Source organism: Peromyscus maniculatus, chromosome 7, assembly GCF_049852395.1.
Source record: "Peromyscus maniculatus bairdii isolate BWxNUB_F1_BW_parent chromosome 7, HU_Pman_BW_mat_3.1, whole genome shotgun sequence".
NCBI classification, from domain to species: domain Eukaryota; kingdom Metazoa; phylum Chordata; class Mammalia; order Rodentia; family Cricetidae; genus Peromyscus; species Peromyscus maniculatus.
The window spans coordinates 87473081-87492657 of NC_134858.1; the positions used below are offsets into that span (position 1 = coordinate 87473081).

At 44.5% G+C, this 19577-nt stretch overlaps 1 protein-coding gene across 1 annotated transcript in view; it reads right to left on the reverse strand.

Annotated features, from left to right (window-relative positions):
• Ankrd34c (ankyrin repeat domain 34C) overlaps positions 1-19577 on the reverse strand; it is an 81971-nt gene that overhangs the window by 61147 nt on the left and 1247 nt on the right. Inside the window, exons 2-4 of the mRNA XM_006991495.4 lie at positions 8203-8304; positions 6718-6746; positions 3640-3810 (exon numbers count right to left, since the gene is read on the reverse strand). The gene's annotated coding sequence lies outside the window, so the exon portion shown is untranslated. The remainder of the gene's footprint in view (positions 1-3639; positions 3811-6717; positions 6747-8202; positions 8305-19577) is intronic.

A 19577-nucleotide genomic window follows, 5' to 3' on the forward strand; every position in this document is an offset into this window, starting at 1 on the left:
TCCTTGCTGCTGTGTCTTCTGCTCCAGTTTCTTTCACATTTTGGGAGAGGGGTTTTCTGTACCTTACGTGCTGTCATTTTTCCATTGTCTGCTCCCTCAGCCCCAGCTCAGAGTTCTCTTCCCTGCATGTCTGACACAATGATGTCAGGCTACAGAAAGATTATAATTAAATGCATAGTCAGCTCTGATCAGATGACATTAAACAGAGGTGCCTGGAACAGAGAAGAGTGTTCTCTAAAGGGAGAAATATTTTTGCATGAATATTTTGGTATTTGTTAATGTGCTAGAGTTCATAGGGAGGTGTAGGAGGTGCTGAATAGAAATCCAATTTGTAGTGATTATTTCCAAATTAGGACTAGCATAGAAACCTATGAAGAGTGGGAGGTAACGTCTTTTGCTCACAGAAGAGGGTTTAAAGGTACTGGGGAGAATGAAAAAACTCTACCTAAATGTTCTTGTCACAAGAATTGTGGAAGAGTGGGCAGGTCCCCTAAGGGTTGAGACAAGAGTTCTAATGGAAGCTGGACCAGCAGTGGACAGTCCTTACCTCTGACCTTGTGAGCATCCCTTCACTGTGTCCGATAGCCAAAAGTTTGCACATGGATTTCATAAAGTTAAAATTTCAAGAAAAATGTGTGTAAGATCTTAATAGAAGGTTTTGTGATGGGATTCTTACATAGATAGAAAATTCAAGCTAGCTGAGTGACTTGCAGTGAACTCTTATGTCATTCCACAGATAACTGTAGAGTACCTATAGGCTTTTAAATATAACCTGTGATATAAATAGATGCTCCACGCTATGTACCATAGAATTTCACAAACCATTGCAGACAATGAAAAAATAGTTTCAGCCACAGTGGCAAAGCAATGCCATCGGGGCCATGACAGAAAACAGGTTGACTGTCCAAAGGCAGACGGCTAATCCTGGGAGGCAATGGGGCAGAGAATTAAGTCAAAGAAGGCATCTTGGAAGAATTAGGGGTAAGCCAAGTCTAAGTAGATAGATAGTAGCTAGCCTGGTGAAAGGGTGAAGAGGCTGAGACTTGCAACAGACTCATGGGTGCAGAAGTAACAAAAGCAGTGGATTCTTATTAAACCATCAAGCCCAAGACTGGCCAGGAAAGGGCCATGGTTGCCCTTTATCAAACCTTAGTATTTAATTGTGTTTGGTGATCAGGACCCACTGGCTACACCTTTTTGCAGCATCTTGTTTTTCTTTTCTCTGTGGCTTCCCAAACTGGCAACATGCTGTGGGATGGTCTTTCTGTATGCTGTGAATATATGTTACTGCCATTGGTTAATAAAGAAGCTGCTTTGGCCTATGGCAAGATAGGAGACAGCCCCACGGGAAATCCAAGAGAGATACAGAGAGAAAAAAGTTGGAGTCAGTAGAGACACTATGTGCTTCTGCCTGAGAAGCAAGATGTAATGGAACTCAGGTAAAGCCATGAGACACGTGGCAATATATAGATTAATAGAAATGGGTTAATTTAAGATGAGTGAGCTAGTTACTAATAAGCCTGAGCCATAGACCAAACAGCTTGTAATTAATATAAGCCTCTGTATGTTTATTTGCGACCCAATGGCTGCTGGACACAAGAGAACTTCCATCTACAGCAACACTTTCATAGTTATCCTCCATGGTAGTTCCTCTGACTCAGCCTCTTTTTTTGATCCTTCTCTTCTTTTCTTTCTAAATATTGTACCCAGGTTCAGTCATTGGCCTCTACCTCTTCCTTCTTTATTCATTAACAGCATTCAATATCACCTAACTGTTTGCTTCACAAGTCCATCTCTCAAATCTATTCTTTTCTATATCTATTCAACTCATAATCCCCATCTCTAATTTGATATATGTATCCGAATTGCTCAGTTTCATGTAACAAATATCCAAAATAACAAACTTTTAAAGGACAGAAGCTCATATACAACTCATTTGTGGCTGATATGATGACCTCAAAGTTATTTGAATTGAATCAGATTGTCGTGTTAGCTTTCAATAAATTTATATAATGTGATCCCATCCTCATGGTCCAAGATAGAGTGCCTCAAATTCTCAATAACAGTGTTCTTAGCAGTTGATAAAAGGATGCATGCCCAATCATTGCAGACAGGTTTTGCCCTTTCCCTTGCTAAACTGTTAGATTACATTCCTAAAGCTAGCCCCCAAAGCCTGTTCCCTTACTTAGCCACTGACTCATTCCTAAGACTGATCACAAATGTCCAACTACCAAAACACAAAGGTGCAGCAATCAAAATACATTATTAGGTACCCTGGCTAACCTGTCCAATCAGGACTTACCAACTCACCCTACTCACCATAGCACAGACTTCCCCTTTTCTCCTTAAAACCCACTGGTGTTGAAAAAAACAAAAAACAAAAACACCTGCTGTTTGTTGTCTCCTTTTGCCTGATCCAGCGGCACCACCCCCACCTCCTACTCCCACTTCCCAACCCCCATCCCATCCCCCCCATCTCCTCCATGCACTTGTCCCTCTGGGTTAATAAATCTTCGTGCTAAGAATTTGGTGTCTGGATGTGTTCTGAGCCAACTCCCCTACAGACGGATAATGAATGGGGCTGTTACAAGTTACATTTCTCAAGAACAGACTTGGAGATAAATATTTGCATGAATGAGGTTTGTTAGACTGTGTTGTTGAGTTCGGCATCTGCAGGTGAGTGAAGGAAGTAGAATGACTTGACAGAAGTTGGGTTGTGATGCACTAAAACCAGACCTCAGCCAATTATGTGAAGAAAAGAATGGCAGGGGGAGACCTTGATCTGGAGGAGGTGGGAATGGGGGGTGGGCTGGGGAGAGGGGTGGGCGAGAGGGGGAGAACAAGGGATTCTGTGGCTATTATGTTGAACTGAATGGTGTTGTAAAATAATAATAATAATAATAATAAAAAAACAAAACAAAAAAAAAAAAGAATGGCAGGTAGCCCTCAAGAGTATCTCATGTTGGGCCAAGGTGAGCAGACCTTTTAATCTTCATGTGACCCAGTCATGAGATGTAGACTGTACCACCAAGGACCAGAACATTGAGATGGCTCTCCAGTCTGAGAACAATCTCTGTAAAGAGAGACACAGCTGAAAAGTGTGAGCCTGCAACATTCCCTGTAGCCAAAAAATGAAGTGCTTCAAGCCCGAAGCTGGGAGAAGTCTGGGTGGTGACCAAGAGAATCCAGGACAGTCCACTTCGTGTGCCACAGATCCACATGCTTGACTGAACTTTTGGGAACAGTCCCTTGAAGGGGTCTCCTTTTCTCTTTTAAAAACAAATTAGGAGCTGGGGAGGTGGCTCAGTTGGCAAAGTGCCTACCACGAAAGCACTGGGACCTGAGTTTGGGTCCCCAGATCCCACGTGAAAAGTCAGGCATGGTGACATATGCTTGTAACCCCAACCTTCGGCAGGAGAACAGCAAGCCAGGCAGATCCCTGAAGCTCAATAGCCAACTGGCCTAGTCAAATTGAACTTCTGATTCAATGAGTAGCATCGTCTCGAAAAGAAATGTGGTGACTGATAGAGGAAAGGCATGTGACATCAGTCTCTGGCCTCCACATGAATGCACACATGCATACACATGCGCACACACAATGCACATACAAATGAATAAAAAAGAGTAAGTGGACTTCACCTTTGCTGTTGTGTCTGGTCTCAAGGCCATAGCTGGTCCTGTCATCTGCTTCCACTGTCCTCCATATGAGAAGACCTTCACTCTCAGGACCTCTTCTCATCCAGGCAGGCTGCTTTTGTAGTTTATCTTGTGGTCTGGGCATCTAGTCACCGTGCCCTTCTCAAACTGTGGCTGCAACATTTGTTCATCAAAATTGATAGGAGAGTATAAAAGCTGCCCTCAGAGTATCACCTTGGTGCCACATACATTTTTCTCTGCCTCTCGTTGGCTGGCAGCACTCTATTTCAACCTTATCACAGTCAATCATCATAACGGACATTCAGAGTTACCAAGTAACAGCCAGGATTTGAAATTTAATGGGTCTCTTATTACAATTTTTGGGAGGCTCACTCTTTATACCCTAAGACCAAGATCTCTAAATGGCACAGACACCCCACAAGTATCATTGGAAGCAATATTCATCCACTTGTGCCCTTCTCCATTCTTTAGCTCCCAGACCCATCTAATAGGGCACCATTGAAGTCTTTTAAGTAGCAAAGTGGAAATTCCAGTGCAGTGAGGGTGAGGATATCTCATAAGAGAGTATTTTAAACAGGAAGAGTAGTATAGAGGCTGTTAGATTGTCCAGACAGGAAATTATGTGGATCTAATAATGGGGTATTATTAGAACCTGACATTTCCTGCAGCAGGAAAGAAAGCACTTGGCATCCAATTAGTGTTCCTGGGTACATCGGGAGGCATAGTGTAGGTTAGGAAAGACATTTGTTAAGCTTTCCCTGCACTCACCGAAGCAAAACTATTACAGGACCATTCCAAAAATAACTGAACCAAACTGGTGAGATGTAGCTAAGCCATACGTCAGCTCAGTCGGCAGAGACACAGACATCCCTGCATCAGCCCCAGCCAGTTCTTACCCCAACCTCTGAGCCCTGCTTACCCCTCTGTGCCTGAATGCTTATCACATCTGCTACTTGTTCAAGGTATTCACATGTAGACTCTCATCAGCTCTAGTGTCGGATCTCATGAAACAGGAAGCTTGCCCTAGACTCTTTTGTTGCCCCGACAGTGTCTGTCAGAGCTCCTGACCCAAACAATAAACTCAGTAAATGTTGAATGGTATTGAAAAATCCTGCAAGTGAAATTCCCAAACTGTCTATCTGTGATCAACCATAACAATACTAATGATGACAAGAACCATTAATTGGAACAATCTTTTGGGCTAGACACACTATTAAGAGATTTACGTATATGGTCTTATTTAATTCTTCATGAATCCCTATGAGGGAGGTATGACTATTGTCCCCACTCTGCACAGGAAGAAATTCCAACACAAATTAAGTAGCTTCCCCAAGGCTACCCTGTTCCCAAGTGGCAAACCCATCTTTAAAAGAGAGGTGTGCGTGGAGGCTGGGGAGGTGGCTCAGTGGGTAAGAGCAGTTACTACACAAGCATTAAGACCTCCATAAAATGTCAGGCCTGGCTGTCCACATGCCTATGTTTTAACCCCAAAGCTATGTGGAGTAGAGACAAAGGGTCCCTGGAGCTTGCTGTCCAGCCAGTCCAGCCAAAAATGATGAGACCCAGGCTCAGGGAATAAGGTAGAGAGTAATCGAACGGGACACCCAATATCTTCCTCTGACCTCTGCACACATGTGCATAAGTGCTTGTATGCATGCTTGTACATGTATACCACATACAGGTGCATACACACATACACACACACACACACACACACACACACACACACACACAGAGGGTGGGGGACAGTTTTGGGGGAAAAAGAGAGAGAGAGAGAAAGATAGGTGGGTGCTATCATTATGGACCTGAAAAGGTGGTATCAACTTTTGAAAAATCCCAGAGTTATATGAGATCCACGTCTATTAACCATGTCTTTCAAAAGATCACTAGGAACCAGCACATACCTATCTAGAGCATCTCATTCCTTTTCCAACTATTCATACCATCCCAGCATCCGTGCTGACACCCTGCACCCATCAATGGTTGTGTTATTGCAAGCCCTTCCCCATGCCCCTAACTGCTGCCCAGCCTCTAGCCATGTGTTCCCAGGGGAATTTCACAGATCTCTTTTACACAGGCATTTATTTTCAAGGAGCCAAAGGTGTCATCACAGTTTCTCCGTCATCCCTCCCCCACAGCTGCTGTCCTTGTCCTGCAAAGCTCCATCACCTCAACACCAAGTGAAGTGCACTGGCCCCAGACATGTGAGAGCCAGCTGCCTCCAATCACATGGAGTAGCAAGGGAAGACCCAAATCAGAACACCTCACCCATGTGACTCACCTTCTGCCTAACCACCAGCTTTATCTACTTACCCACAACTAGGACAAGTTTGCTCACCCTGGCCTGGGCAATAAGTTAGAACCTGCCACAAGGACAAAGTACCTCACATCTGTTAAGATGGCCACTATAAAAATAATAATAATTGCCGGGTGGTGGTGGCACACACCTTTAATCCCAGCACTTGAACAGCAGAGGAAGGTGGATCTCTGAGAGTTCAAGGCCAGCCTGGTCTACAGAGCAAATTCCAGGACATGGCTATACAGAGAAACCCTGTCGCATTAAATAAAAAAAAAAAAAAACCAAACCACCAACAACCACAATAATAATAATAAACAATTGATGTTGGCAATATGGAAGAATTAGAACCCTGTGCACTATTGTTAGGAATATAAAATTCTAAAGCAATTATAGAAAACAGTATCAAGGTCCTAAGGGGAAACAAAAAGCAGAACTCCACATAATCAGCAATTCTGTATCCAAGTCCTTATCCAAAAAAAAATTGCAAGACAAGATCTCAAAGAGGTATCTTCACTCTCCTGTCCATCACAACATTATTTATAAGAGCAAAAAGGTGGACATGGCCCAAAAGCTAATTAATGGATGAATGGATAAACAGCATGTGATATGTCCACACAATGACAATTCCACCCTAAAAGAAGGAAACCTGCTGTATGCAACAACATAGGTGAACCAGGAGATCATTATGCCAAGCGGAAAAAAGAAAAACACACACACACACACACACCAATCACAGGATGATCAAAACTGCATGGTCATACCTGTGTAGGAGGTGTCTAAACAGTCAGTCCTGTAGAAGCAAAAGCAGAATGGTGATTGTCAAGGTCTGAGCAAATAGCTGGGGATGGGACAATGACAATCTGTTTAATTGTGCAAAAATAAAAAGCCTTGGAGATCTGCTGCAGAACCAGGCGCTTACGGTTAACTATACTATACACCTAAAACACAATAAGATAAAGTTGGTGGTACATGTTTCACATTAGTTTTTTAAAGTAAAGACATGAAATTAATCCAGGCAGCTGTAAGCATTAACTTTGTTAAACCTAATTATAGGAGAGGCATGGGAGGAGTATACAGCCCAGGACCTGTCTCACTCTGCCCCTCCAAATTTGCCTTGACCTGAGTGACCCTGCAGGGACACACAGACGTATAAGAATTTAGGTTTATACAGATGTAAAAATTCATGAAGCTGAAACAAGATCAATACACTTTAATGTACATGTCATACCTGTGCTTTTACAGGTGTGTGCGATAGTGTGTTTCTCTGTGTCTATATATGTTCCTCGAGCTTTTTCATGGGCTCTTTTTCTTGTTCAGTTGTTTTGTCATATTCTGGTCGGTTTGTTTGGCTTTTTGTTTGTTTCTTTGTTTGTTTGTCTTATTTTATTATTATTCCTCAGATAACTTTTTATTTTCTAAGAAGAGACAAAGAAGGTGTGGGTCCACATGGGAGGGGAAGTGAGGAGGAACTGGGAGGAGTAGAGGGAGGGGAAATTGTAAATAGAATAGATTGTATGAAAAAAAATCTACTTTCAATTTAAAAAATGTAAATTAAAAGGTCAAGAGAAGATCAAATCTGAGAGATCCCTGATTGGAAAGCAAAGACATGTCAAACATTCTGAGCAGGGCCAGCTCCCAGAGGCAGCTGTCCTTTCTCTGAAACCTTCTGAAAGAGCATGCTGTTATGTGCAGGACCAGTGCACACCTTTGCTTTCCTACCACCCTAAGACAGTTGAGGGTAGGATCCTGCCTGGTGCATCATGGCCCCTCCAGTGCCCAGCATAGTCACTGGCTCATCATTGGCAAATGGCAGGGATGGTGGCATTCTAATCATTTAGCAGAAACCCAAGAAGCCAGGCTAATGTTTAAGGCCAGTCCATTCTGTGGGGGAAAGGGCCTATGGATCCAGGTGCTAGTAAAGCTGGCCCCCAGGAAAGTGTAGAGGGTGAAACCCAAGTTATTTACCAAAAAATATGATTGGAGCTTCAGGTCAAGAAAGATGATGTCACTACATGATTCCCTCATAGACAACACTATAAATACTGTAGACTAAGTGTGTGATTGGGTAACCTTTAAGCTGATTGACCCAATGGGGGCATTTGTCCCCGCCAGGTCTTGTTTTCTTTATGCTTTAAAAGGAGCTTGTGTTTTTACATAAATGAATCCTTGCCTGACTTGGTTCACTGCTGTGTCTGATTGTCTAGAGGTAGGGGGGAGGCTGGGGAACCGGTGAGCAGTGCACTTACCTTTCCTTAATTCCATGTCTCCCTTTTCGGGGGACCTAAGTTCGGTGGGGCAGGACCCCACACCATCTAGTCAGCAACATTAACAGGATACCTGCTGCATGCCTGAAATGAAGCAAACAAAAAACTGCTAGGAAAACAGAAATGCTTTTAAGTTTCTCTCTCAAAAAAAAAAAAAGAAAAGAAAAGAAAGCTCTCTGACAAGATAGGTTTGCTCAGAAACTGTATCTGGTAGTTTTTAATTTCACATTTTACCAGAGAGACTCATTAATATTATAGGATTTGCCTAAAGATACAGCATGCAGACTTCAGCTCAAGCAGTTGTCAAAAAGAATTAGGGAAGATACCGATTGTAAGGTTAAAACAGTATCTCATTGCCATGGCAATCCTGCACGTCCTTAAAGTGGAGGTATTTAGGGCTGGCAGGAACCAGGGGCCATGAAGCAGGGAGAGAATGGACCAAGACGCAAAGTGAAAATGACTGATAGATGCAGCATGTGCACAGAAAATAATCAAGCTCTGGAGTTCAGAAATGTACACAGAAGGGGTCATGGAGACCACTCTTATGCGGGTGGATTCAGGAGGCTCTCTTACCAGGCCCAGAATCTGGCTACCACAGAATGCCTGGAACTGTAAACAAAGAGCAGGAACAGAAAGCCAGAATGCATGCTTTCTGGGACTGGGGATGCAGCTCCCTTAGTAGAGCAATTGCCTAACATGCATAAAGCAGCCTTGGTATCTATCCCCAGAGTGTCATCATAAACTGGGCATGATGATGCATGCTTGTAATCCAGGGACTCAGGAGGTTGTGGAAGGAGGATCAGAAGTTCAAGGTCATCCTTGACTGCTGCATTGTGCACAGCTTCAGGGATTGACCTAATTGAGGTGATAGGAGAATGAACAGACAGACGCAGAAAAGCTGGGCTCTGTAGGATGTACTCACTCTGATAGAGAGCCCCAACTATAATAGAACCCTGAAATTTCAGTGTATTTATTTTTTTATATCTGATCCAAAGAGGTAGCTTTGTGGTATACAGTGGAACAATGAGGCAGGTTTAGTTAAATCTCAGTAAGAGGTCTCTGTAAGGCAGCAGTCTCAAGCTGCAGTCAGTTATCCAGGAGGAAGGGGCTGTGGTTGATAGTGTTTTTAACCAGTGGTCAATCATTCATAAACACTTGGACTGGAGGAAGGCTTTGCCAATTCCCTAAGCCTGGGGAAGGCACTGGGATCCTTGTCATAATTGTGCTCATATCAACGGCACACATTCACTGGGGCCTTCCTCTGTCTTCTATACTTGGCTACATGGGGAGTTTGAGGCTAGCAGTGACTACATGAGACACTGCCCCACACACACACACACACACACACACACACAAAGAGCATATGGTATCTGTGGTGGGTGCATCATAACAGTGAAGGGTGAAGGAATGGGGGACAAAGAGGCTCATAGAGAGTGGAAGGCATGGCAGAGAGTCTTATTGCAACCAAGACAGCCCTTTTCCTGGAGCCCCCATGAAATACAGTCAGGCCAGTCTGGGTCCCCAGGGCCTTAAGACTTTGGTGACCTCAAGACAGCTGCCAGTATATGAGCAGAGACAAAGCTGGATTCTGAACCCAGCTCAGGGGCGGGAGACTTCCTGAGATATTTCAGCATTAATCATCACCCCTTTTCCGATTCAGGACCTTTCCTCCATCACCATGACAACCCATATTTCATAATAACCGGGAGGACTCTTCATTACAAGGGATGAGCAAAGTGAGCCTGCAGAGGTAACTTGCCCTTAGTTCGGAAGAATTCATCTGTTGGGGCCTCCCAGGATATCAGGAGAGTTGCTGAAACCAGAGGACCAGCATCATGGATGTCCAAATTCAACAGAAGGGACTCTGCTAGGACATAGATGCCCTCTCAGTGGACACGTCAACAGATAAGGTGAATTTCTGTATTCCGTAGTCCCTAATTGCACAATTGAGAGGGTTAGAAATCTTTCTGTAAGCCTACACAAGCTTTGGGGTGAGAATGTTAGAAGATGCCATCAGATGATGAGCTTCTGCAGAAATGAGAGAGGTGCCATCCGGCCACATGGACCCAGAAGCAGAGGCACGAGAGCCAGGCTGCTGAGCGGGATTCAAATAGCCACTGTGTTCTTTAGCCTTCAGCTGAGCATCTAGGACAACTCACCTCAGCCTTGTCAGTGCCTCTGAGCCCATCAAAGGTTCTTCAGCAAAGCAGAGCTGCTGCAGGATGGGAGATTGGGACCACTAACAATGGCCTGACGTGGATGGTCACACTTCACCTGATAATAGTGTCCGCGGAGTTCCACTTAGACATGGACATATGGAGAAAGGGACTGTTCCCCTAAGCTTTGTCCTCATCTGCGCAGTCCTGGACAGAATGTCTGGGAGTGGGGGCAACAGATAAGCGAGAAGCCCACCACACTCAACACAGTTGGATCAGTCGGTGAATGGAGAGCTAGCACAGACCCCAGGGGTGAGGAGGCCAGAGTCCAGGCTCAACAAGGAAGGACTGTAATTGAAAGTAGAGAAAACAAGAGAAAAACCTAGAGTTTCAGGGCTCAGAGATTTGAGACAGGTTTCTGGAGATCAGCCAGGCCAATGGAGTCTTTAGATGGGGAGACAGACCTGAGATCACACAAAGTCCTGCCAGTACTGCAACCAGCCCAAAACAGGAGTGTCACAACACCAGGAGGACCTGGTGACACTTGGGATGGGGACACCTTGCTACCCTCTATGTAGATAGTAGCAGATTAAGGTCTATCCTGCTTTTGCCAAGACCAGTCCCCATGGGGCCCAGGGATCATTCACCCAGGACCAGATTGGCTCCTAGAGACAAAAGTCATATATTTTGACAGTGCAGATTTAAAGCAAGCGATCCAAGAGCAATGAGGCTGCAGACTCTGGCCACCTCCTCCTCTTCTCCCATTGGAACACAACCTCCCTTGAAGATACCTCAAGACTTGTGGTTTTTAATATATTTCTAATTTTTCACTACATTTTGTTTACTTATTTTTGTGGGGAGGAGAGGCATGCGCAAGGAAAGGCCAGGGAACAACATGCAGGGGTTAGTTCTTCCTCCAGCATCTGGGGCCCCAGGGTCAAACTTAGGTTGTCAGACTCAGCAGCAAGCACTTTCACCCACTAAGCTGTCTTACAGGCCAAATCATTCACATGGTGCTGACATACACATCACTAGTCCAGCGACTTATCCCAGTGCCCCTGCTGGGGGTGGCTTAGTGCCTCAGACAGCAGGAAGCAGGAAAGAAAGCCAGAAGAACTCAGGAGGCCTGGAGTTCCAGCCTCACCCCTTCACAAATGGCCCCCTGAAGAGCCATTGTGGGTGTTCTGGAATGACAGGGTCTCTGTCAGTTTTCTTGTTCTGAAATGGCAGCTAATACCTACCTCGTAGATTGAAAAGTGACAACCATGTCACACTTGAAGTCCAGACAACCAGCAGCCTTGCAGTCTGTGCTCCAGAAGCAAGGCAGGAAAGCCAGCCCTGTCAACCTCCCATTGCCCTAGCTCTGGACAGTGGGGAAGACAAGTGAAGACAGGTATTATCCAGAGAATACCACATTTGCCAGAAGAGAGAATGTTATCCTGCTCTTTCTGGTAGGCATTTTCCAGGTAGGGAATAAGGTGTTTTCCCTCCCCACAAAAGGAAGGCGGCTCCTGAGAGAGCTTATAAATTTAGAGGGTGCTTTCCAAGTGAAAGACTGTTTTTGGGTCCCCAAAATTAGACTGTCTCCAGACTTCCATCTATGTTTATGTGACCTGTGCTTGGAGAAAGGGGATGTCATGGGACGGGAGTAGGGGACCATGATTCATGGGAAATGGATCATCCCTGGTTGTAATAGCTCACCTGGCAGTGCTGGCCAAACACAAAGATAATTGCAACTGGGATGTGAAGAAAACACCTGTCTTCCCATTCTCACCCACACCGCCTCCAGAGGGTGTGTTGGGGTACAGGCAGAAAGAGCAGACCATTCTGCCATTCCTCAGTGAAGCCTGGCTTCATTGCAAACAACAAACACTCCCTGTCTCACCTGCTCTGGGGAAAAAGAAGAGCTTAAAATAGATGTGAGACCAGCATTTGCAAATGATCGGTGCTGAGTTCTTTGTAAAGGCAACTGACAGAACGTTCTGGAAGGTGAGTGCCCTATCCCTGACATAGAGCTGCTCCCCAGAGAGACGAGGAGCACAGCAATGGTGGGAGAATAACGGGGGGGGGGGGCAGAACAACCCACCTCACCCTCATATTGCAACTATTTAATAAACCAGATACATTCTTTCTCATAACCTGGCTGGCTCAAAGGCTTTCTAAATCTGGAGGCGGGCAGGTGGGGCTCAGGAACTGTAGATTCAGCCAGAGCAGAGCTGCACAGCAGAGGATCAAGAGGTCCTTTTGTAAAGGCTAGCCATGGCCACAATGGGCAGGGACGAGAATGCCAGGATCTGGGCCTAGATTGGAGGACATGCAGTGAGAGACAGAAGCCTGCCCAGTGCTAGGAGATTCTCTGTGGCTGTGTCAAAGTTGTGTGACCCCTTGCTCTGTGCCCTGGTAGTTGACCCAAAGACAAGACTGAAAGACCAGAAAAAAAAAGTCAGCTATAGCTGCATATGCCTTTAACACCAGCATATAAGAGGCAGAGTTAAATGGATTTGTGTGAGTTTGAGGCCAACTTGGTCTACATATTGAGTTCCAGGACAGCTAGAACTATATAATAAGACCTTGTCTCACAAAAACAAAACACAGCAATAAGAAGAGACAAATCCTGATCTAAGAGATGAAAACCCTGGCCCTACTTCATTATGAAAAGACTCCGTAACAGATTAAGATCATTTGTGGGGCAAGACTTTGCTTTAGTTCCTTTAGAATAGCTGTGCTTATAAAATGTGGAATGTATTGGAGCAGCCTGCCAACTGGGCACCAGAGAATAGACACTGGAAGCCACTGGTGTGCAATGCATTCGCTGACTGCTTCTGAGAAATCCCTCAACCCAAGCTGAAAGAGCCTGTCTGGGAGGCTACTTACTCATTAGTGTCTCCTCAGCATCCATCAAGGAGAAGTAGATCATAGTAGCTGCACAATGAAGGTTTCCTGAATGAATGGCTGGATGAATAATAGGATGGGTGGGTGGGTGGATATGGATGAATGGATGGATAAGTGGGTGGGTGTATGAATGAATGGATATGTGCATGAGTGAAGCTTTTGGACAATAAAATCTTTCCTCCACTGTGTTCCCACTGTACCATTATGTCCAGGCTATAGACTTTCCTCAAAGGAAAAGAGATATCTGTGTTTTGAAGTGTGTGGTCTTCAGCCTGACAAGAGTAAACTGTGACAGCCTCCAGCACTATGACAGCAACAGCGTCAAGCGTCCACCCTCTAGTGTCCAAATGCTAGTCTGCACCATAGGTTCCACCTTTTGCAACCACAGCTATTTTCCAAAGGGGATCCCAGCAGCAACTTGCCTCCCACAGACCTTGTTAGTCTGTGGGGTCTTTCTCCTATAATGAAATGCAGTCTGAAATTTAAATCTGAGTCTATTATGGCAATGAAAGGTATGTTGTGTGGCTTTAGGAGCTAGGCTAGAGGCAACAATGTAATGGCTCCTGGCACTCCTGGTCCACTGTTTCTTAGATCTTGGCCATGCTATGAAGAAGCCTAACCGACTGCACTAGTAGATCATGTATATTTCCAGACACATCCCCAGGTCGGCTCTGAACTGAAGTACACTGTTTTGCCAATCATGTGAATGAAATATCTTCATGGAAGAGAAACAAACTAGTTCCCTCAACCCCTCTCTAAGTCATAATTCTGTGGGCAAAATAAATTAATGTCATTTGAGCACAAATTTTCACAAAAATTGTGCAAAAATAGACATTGAGAACAAAAAAAAAAGTCAGCTAAATAGATCAGAAAAGAATAAATTAGCAATACTTATTAAACATCCTTAAAAATTACCATGCCTCTTTTGGGAGCCTGGTGCCTGCAGTGTGGCACCTTGTGCAGACTTGGTGCGGCGGGGAGGGGCTTGGACCTGCCTCCGCTGGGTGTGCCAGGCTCTGCTGACTCCCCAGGGGAGACCTTGATTTGGGGGATGTGGGGATGGGGGGGTGGGAGGGGGGAAGAGATGGGATCTGTGGGTGGTATTTATGGTGAGTAGAAAATTTCTTAATAAAAAAAAATGAAAAAAAATCACCATGCCTTAAATCCAACACCCCGTTTTGGGTGATTTAATCCTTGTGAAGAAAGGAAATATGAGCTCTAAAATTTTACTGCAAAAATATGTTTTAATTTGGTACATACACACAATGGAATTTTATTCAGATGTTAAAGAGCAATGAAATTAAGGCATGTGTGGGAAACAGATGAAACTGGAGATTATCATGTTAATCAAAGTAAGCCAGACAAACATCACGTATTTGTATATGTGAAATCTAAACGTAGATTCTGGTGTGTGAGTGGGAAGGAAGCCGCCTAAGGAGGGGAACACAGAGAAGGTAGCAGAACACGTGAGACGGAAGCAGGTCTGAGAAAGGGAGGCAAAGAGCTAGGGGGAGCGCAGAGATACAAACAGGAACAAAGTATCATGGTGTGTATATATGAAACTGATGCAAGTAGAAACAAAGTATCACGGTGTATACATATGAAACAGAAACATCACACCGAAACCTATTATTTATGATGGCAGAAGCCTATCATTCCAACCACGCTGGCAGCTGAGGCAGGAGGATGACAAACAAAAGGCTTTCCTGAGTTCCAGAGTGAGTTCAACACCAGCCTGTGGAACTTAATAAGACCTCGTCTCAAGACTAAAAGTTAAAAGAGGCCTGGGGATATGGCTTGGTGGTAAAGCCCTTGCTGGGAGTGTACGTGGTTCTGAGTTCAGTCTCCCAGGAGGCAAAAACTAAATTATGCTAAAGACGTGTAAGTGAGAAGAGTGTGAGTTAGAAAGAAGGCATTGGCAGGCAGACAAGAGAGGGTAATGGGATATGGAGGTGATCGTAATATATTGTATACATGTGAGACGTTTCCAAAAACACTGAAAACCACCCAAATATTTAACAGGGATTTGAGTAATTCAATTTGAGCAGATCTCATTCTATTCTGGTGACCAAGTCTCACACTTGGTCATAGAGTACGTCTTCCAGTCATCTCATTGCTGCTTCTAGTGCGGGACTCTTACAAAAGGTGACTGTATGGACTGTATTTACATCTTCCCTTAGATCCTGCCCGTTGTTATTATAAGATGCATTCTTAGGGGCTGGAGACGTGGCTCAGCAGTTAAGAGCACTTGTTGCTCTTCCGGAAGACCCAAGTATTATTCCCATCACCCACATCAGGTAGACCACAACTGCCCGCCATTCCAGTTGTAGGGGATCCAGCACCTTCTTCTAGCCTCCAAGGGTACCCACACACACATGGATATATTCACACAGATACACATATGAGTGTAGGTTAAAATTAGTTATTTTAATTTATCCTTAGTGAAAAGGAGGTGAGCTGCATAAAGGTACACACATTTTCAGTCACAAATAGAGAATTTTCCACGGGGCCTGTATTCCGATCAGTGATATAGGACTTGCTATTTCTCCACACCTTTAAGTGTCCTTGAGCAAATATTTATGTTTCCACTTGTGTTTCTGCTATAAATTTCTACTTTGTGTACTTTATTCATCTTTCTCTGTCTGGGCTATTTGTCTTTTTCTCATCAATTTATATGGCTGTCCTTTTTTCTTTTTCTTTTATTGAAAACAGTTTTTTTTCATACAATGTATTCTAATTACAGTTCCCCTCCCCCCTACTCTCAGTTCCTCCCCAACTCTCCTCCCATCTGGATCCATATCCTTTCTGTCTCTTGTTAGAAAACAAACAGGCATCTAAAGAATAATAATAAAATAATATAAAACAAAAAATAGGAATAGGACAAAACAAACAGAAGGAAAAGAGATAAAGTAAAAGCTCAAGAAATGCACACAGATGCAGAGACACACCCTATTGCACACACAGGAATCCATAAAAAAAACTCGAAACCAGAAGCAATCATACATACGCAAAGGACCTGTAAGGTTCATTTTGTGTTGGCCATGGACTGCTGGGCATGGAGCCCGTCCTTTAGATGGTTTGTTTGTATGACTGGACTTTACCAGTCATACGGCCTCAGGAATATTCTCTAAGGATTGTGCTGGCCATTATAGCAGCCATAGCTATATATGTAGCTATCGCCATCCAACTCACTGAACTTAAATAAAATTTCAAATCCATCTCTTCAGTCACAGCAGCTTCGCTTCAAAGGCCAGGAGATGCCTGTGGCTGGTGAACAATTCCCACAGCATGGGAGTTTTTGCTGTACATCATACCCTCATCCACCATTTATCATTCATCTTCACGTTGCCTTGCAGCACAGCTAACTTGGAATTTTTATATTATTAAGTCTGGTAATCTTTTCTTCATAATTACTAAATATATCTTCCCTCGTTAAGTAAGCCAACCTTATCCCAAGATTATTACTTTGAAGGTTACAGTATTTTAGATTACATTTATTTATTTATTGCTGGGAGCAGGGCAGGCACTCACCTGCTACGGTGCCTGTGTGAAGGTCAGAGGACAACTTGTGGGAGTCATTTCTCTCCTTCCATCACGTGAGACCAGGGAATAGAATTCAAATCATCACGTTGGTGGCCGATGACTTTGAATGCTCAACTGTTTTGCCAGTCTCTAAGCTTCAATTTTTATTGCTAAGATTTTACACCACCTTTTTCATTTAGAGTTTTTAAATCTTTTTTCTTTTTCCATTTTCATGCGTGTGCTATGCATGTTTGTGCATTCATGTTTGAGTGTATGTGGACACATGGGGGTGCACATAGATGAGTGTACATGTGGAGGCTCAATGTGGATGTCAGAGACCATCTCCCATTACTCTTCCACTTTATTCAGTGAAGCAGACCCCAGTCAAATCCAGAGTGCCCCCAGAGCTTGATTGGGAATTCCCTGTCTTCTGAGACTGGAAGTACAGGCAGGCAGCCACACCTACTCAACATTTAGGTGAGTGCTGCAGAGCTGAAATCTGGTCCTCACGTTTATGCGCCCAGCAGTTGACTGCAGAGCTCTCCACCCAGCCCTTAGATCTTTAGTCTACAAGGCGTTTTTTTATACTCCTACATGTCAAGCCTGCTCATCTGGGTTTATTTTTGCATCCTTCACATTGTTGTTAATGTTCAGCCATGCACTGTCGGTGCAACAATGCTTTTATTAGTGATCTGTGCTCCCTTCCCAGGCTTACCCAGCTCTGTCTTTACCCTCGGTCAGGTGAATGCTCAGTTGCACTTTCAGTGCCAATGTTCCCTCTCTGATCACAAACTCCGGACTTTGTACAGTAAGAAAGTAACGTAGGAGGACAAGGACAGAGACAAATGGACAAGGCTGTGATAGTGAGATGCCTTTTGAGAGCATGCGGCTTTCACAGTACCCCATCCATTCCCTGCAGATCCTGGGTGTGGTTCTGTGGTGTCCCCAGGTCACCTGTGCTCAGCTGCAGTGACTTTAAGATGACCTGCTGGCAAACCTGAAGTCCTGCTTCCCATTTCTTCATCACCATCACCTTCAAATGCTTCCAGGCTCTTCCCCAGCTACAACCTGGGCCTGTGCCCAGACGGTACCCTGGACTCAGTTTGTTGGACATCAGGGAGGAAACCACATCAGACTCCAATGGAAGGCCTTGTGAGCAGCAGAGGAAAGGCTAGCTGCATTATTTCTGGAACCCAGAACAAAAAGAAAATGACAGCTGGGCGGTGGTGGCACACGCCTTTAATCCCAGCACTCGGGAGGCAGAGGCAGGTGGATCTCTGTGAGTTCGAGGCCAGCCTGGTCTACAAAGCAAGTTCCAGGAAAGATGCAAAGCTACACAGAGAAACCCTGTCTCAAAAAAAAAAAGAAAGAAAGAAAGAGAGAGAGAGAGAGAGAGAGAGAGAGAGAGAGAGAGAGAGAGAGAGAGAGAAAATAACAGCTTCCTTTTTTAAATATCTTAAGAATTTCAGGATGGTGTCAGTAGAGTTAACTGAGCCTGGGGCCCTAGGAAGTATGGAGCCATGAACCTTCTAGGGACTCCAGACCTGGAGAACTGGGATTCCACCCAATCTGCTTCCATACTCAGACTGTGATACCCTCAATGTCCTGGATGTAGTACTGTATAAGTTCCATGTCTTCAGAATGCATCTACTGTCACAAGCCTTGTCCCTGTATATTTGTTCTCATTACCTTAAGCTGCTTTACTTAACTGGAGCCCTGAGCCCTAAAAGCAGGGATTCACAGGGCCCCATCTTCCCTCCACACCCCCAGCCCTATGCCATGCTCCCCACTGAGAGCCTTGACCCAAACTGTCCTATTTTAGGAACTCCCACCTCAATGAAACCATGTAGCCCAGTACATCTGTACCCAGTACAACCTGGCTCACATCTGGGGAAATGATGGTCCATACTCTGTAAGAACAAGGAACTAGGTTCAAATTCCCATCCACCACACCGTATACAATAAGTCTCTTCTGGACTCTTACTTAGACGTGCTTCAGAAACAGTTGTGAGGACTGCACAAAGTAGGACTCAAGCCCTGGCACAGACCAAGAACCAAATAGTAGTAACTTTTTAAGAAGAGTTGATGTGGCCAAGTAATAAGAGCCTGAGCTTCTGGAACAGTCCCAGCTCTGCCACTAGCCACCTCTACCCCACACTCCCAAAGTCTCTTCCGGTTTCCATGGAGGTCACAAGGGAGAGCTGCTAATCGTGTATGCTTTGTGCGCCGCTTTTAAGGACTAAACCTGTTAATGTGTACAATCCAGTGAGAGCAATGCCTGCACAAAGCGCCGGTCACATAGCTTCGTGTTTCATTGATTTGGAGTTCTCAGTGAGTGCTCTGGGAACCTTCGGGAACTGGAGGAAGAGCTGGGTTTGGGGTTTTCTACCTCTTAAGCAGGCCTGGTAGATTATCTGGGCCATTGTTTTCTGGTCCAGTTAATGGGAATAATGGTTGGTGCCTACAGTTGTTGCAAAAACCAAATGTGCCCCTGGTGCCAGAGTGCTGACTAGAAAGAGGCAAATTCCATTGTCATTGCGATGATCTTTCTGGTCATCAGAATCCCTGGTCTTGGACTGGCAAGAGGGTTCAGTGGGTAAAGGAGCTTGCCCAAGCCTGACAACCTGAGTTTGATCTCTAGGACCCACTTAATGAAAGGAGAGAACTGACTCCCAAAGGTTATCCTCTGACCTCCACGTGCATACACACACATACAATACATACATACATGCATGCATACATACATACATACATACATACATAAATGTAATTTTAACGTTAAAAAAA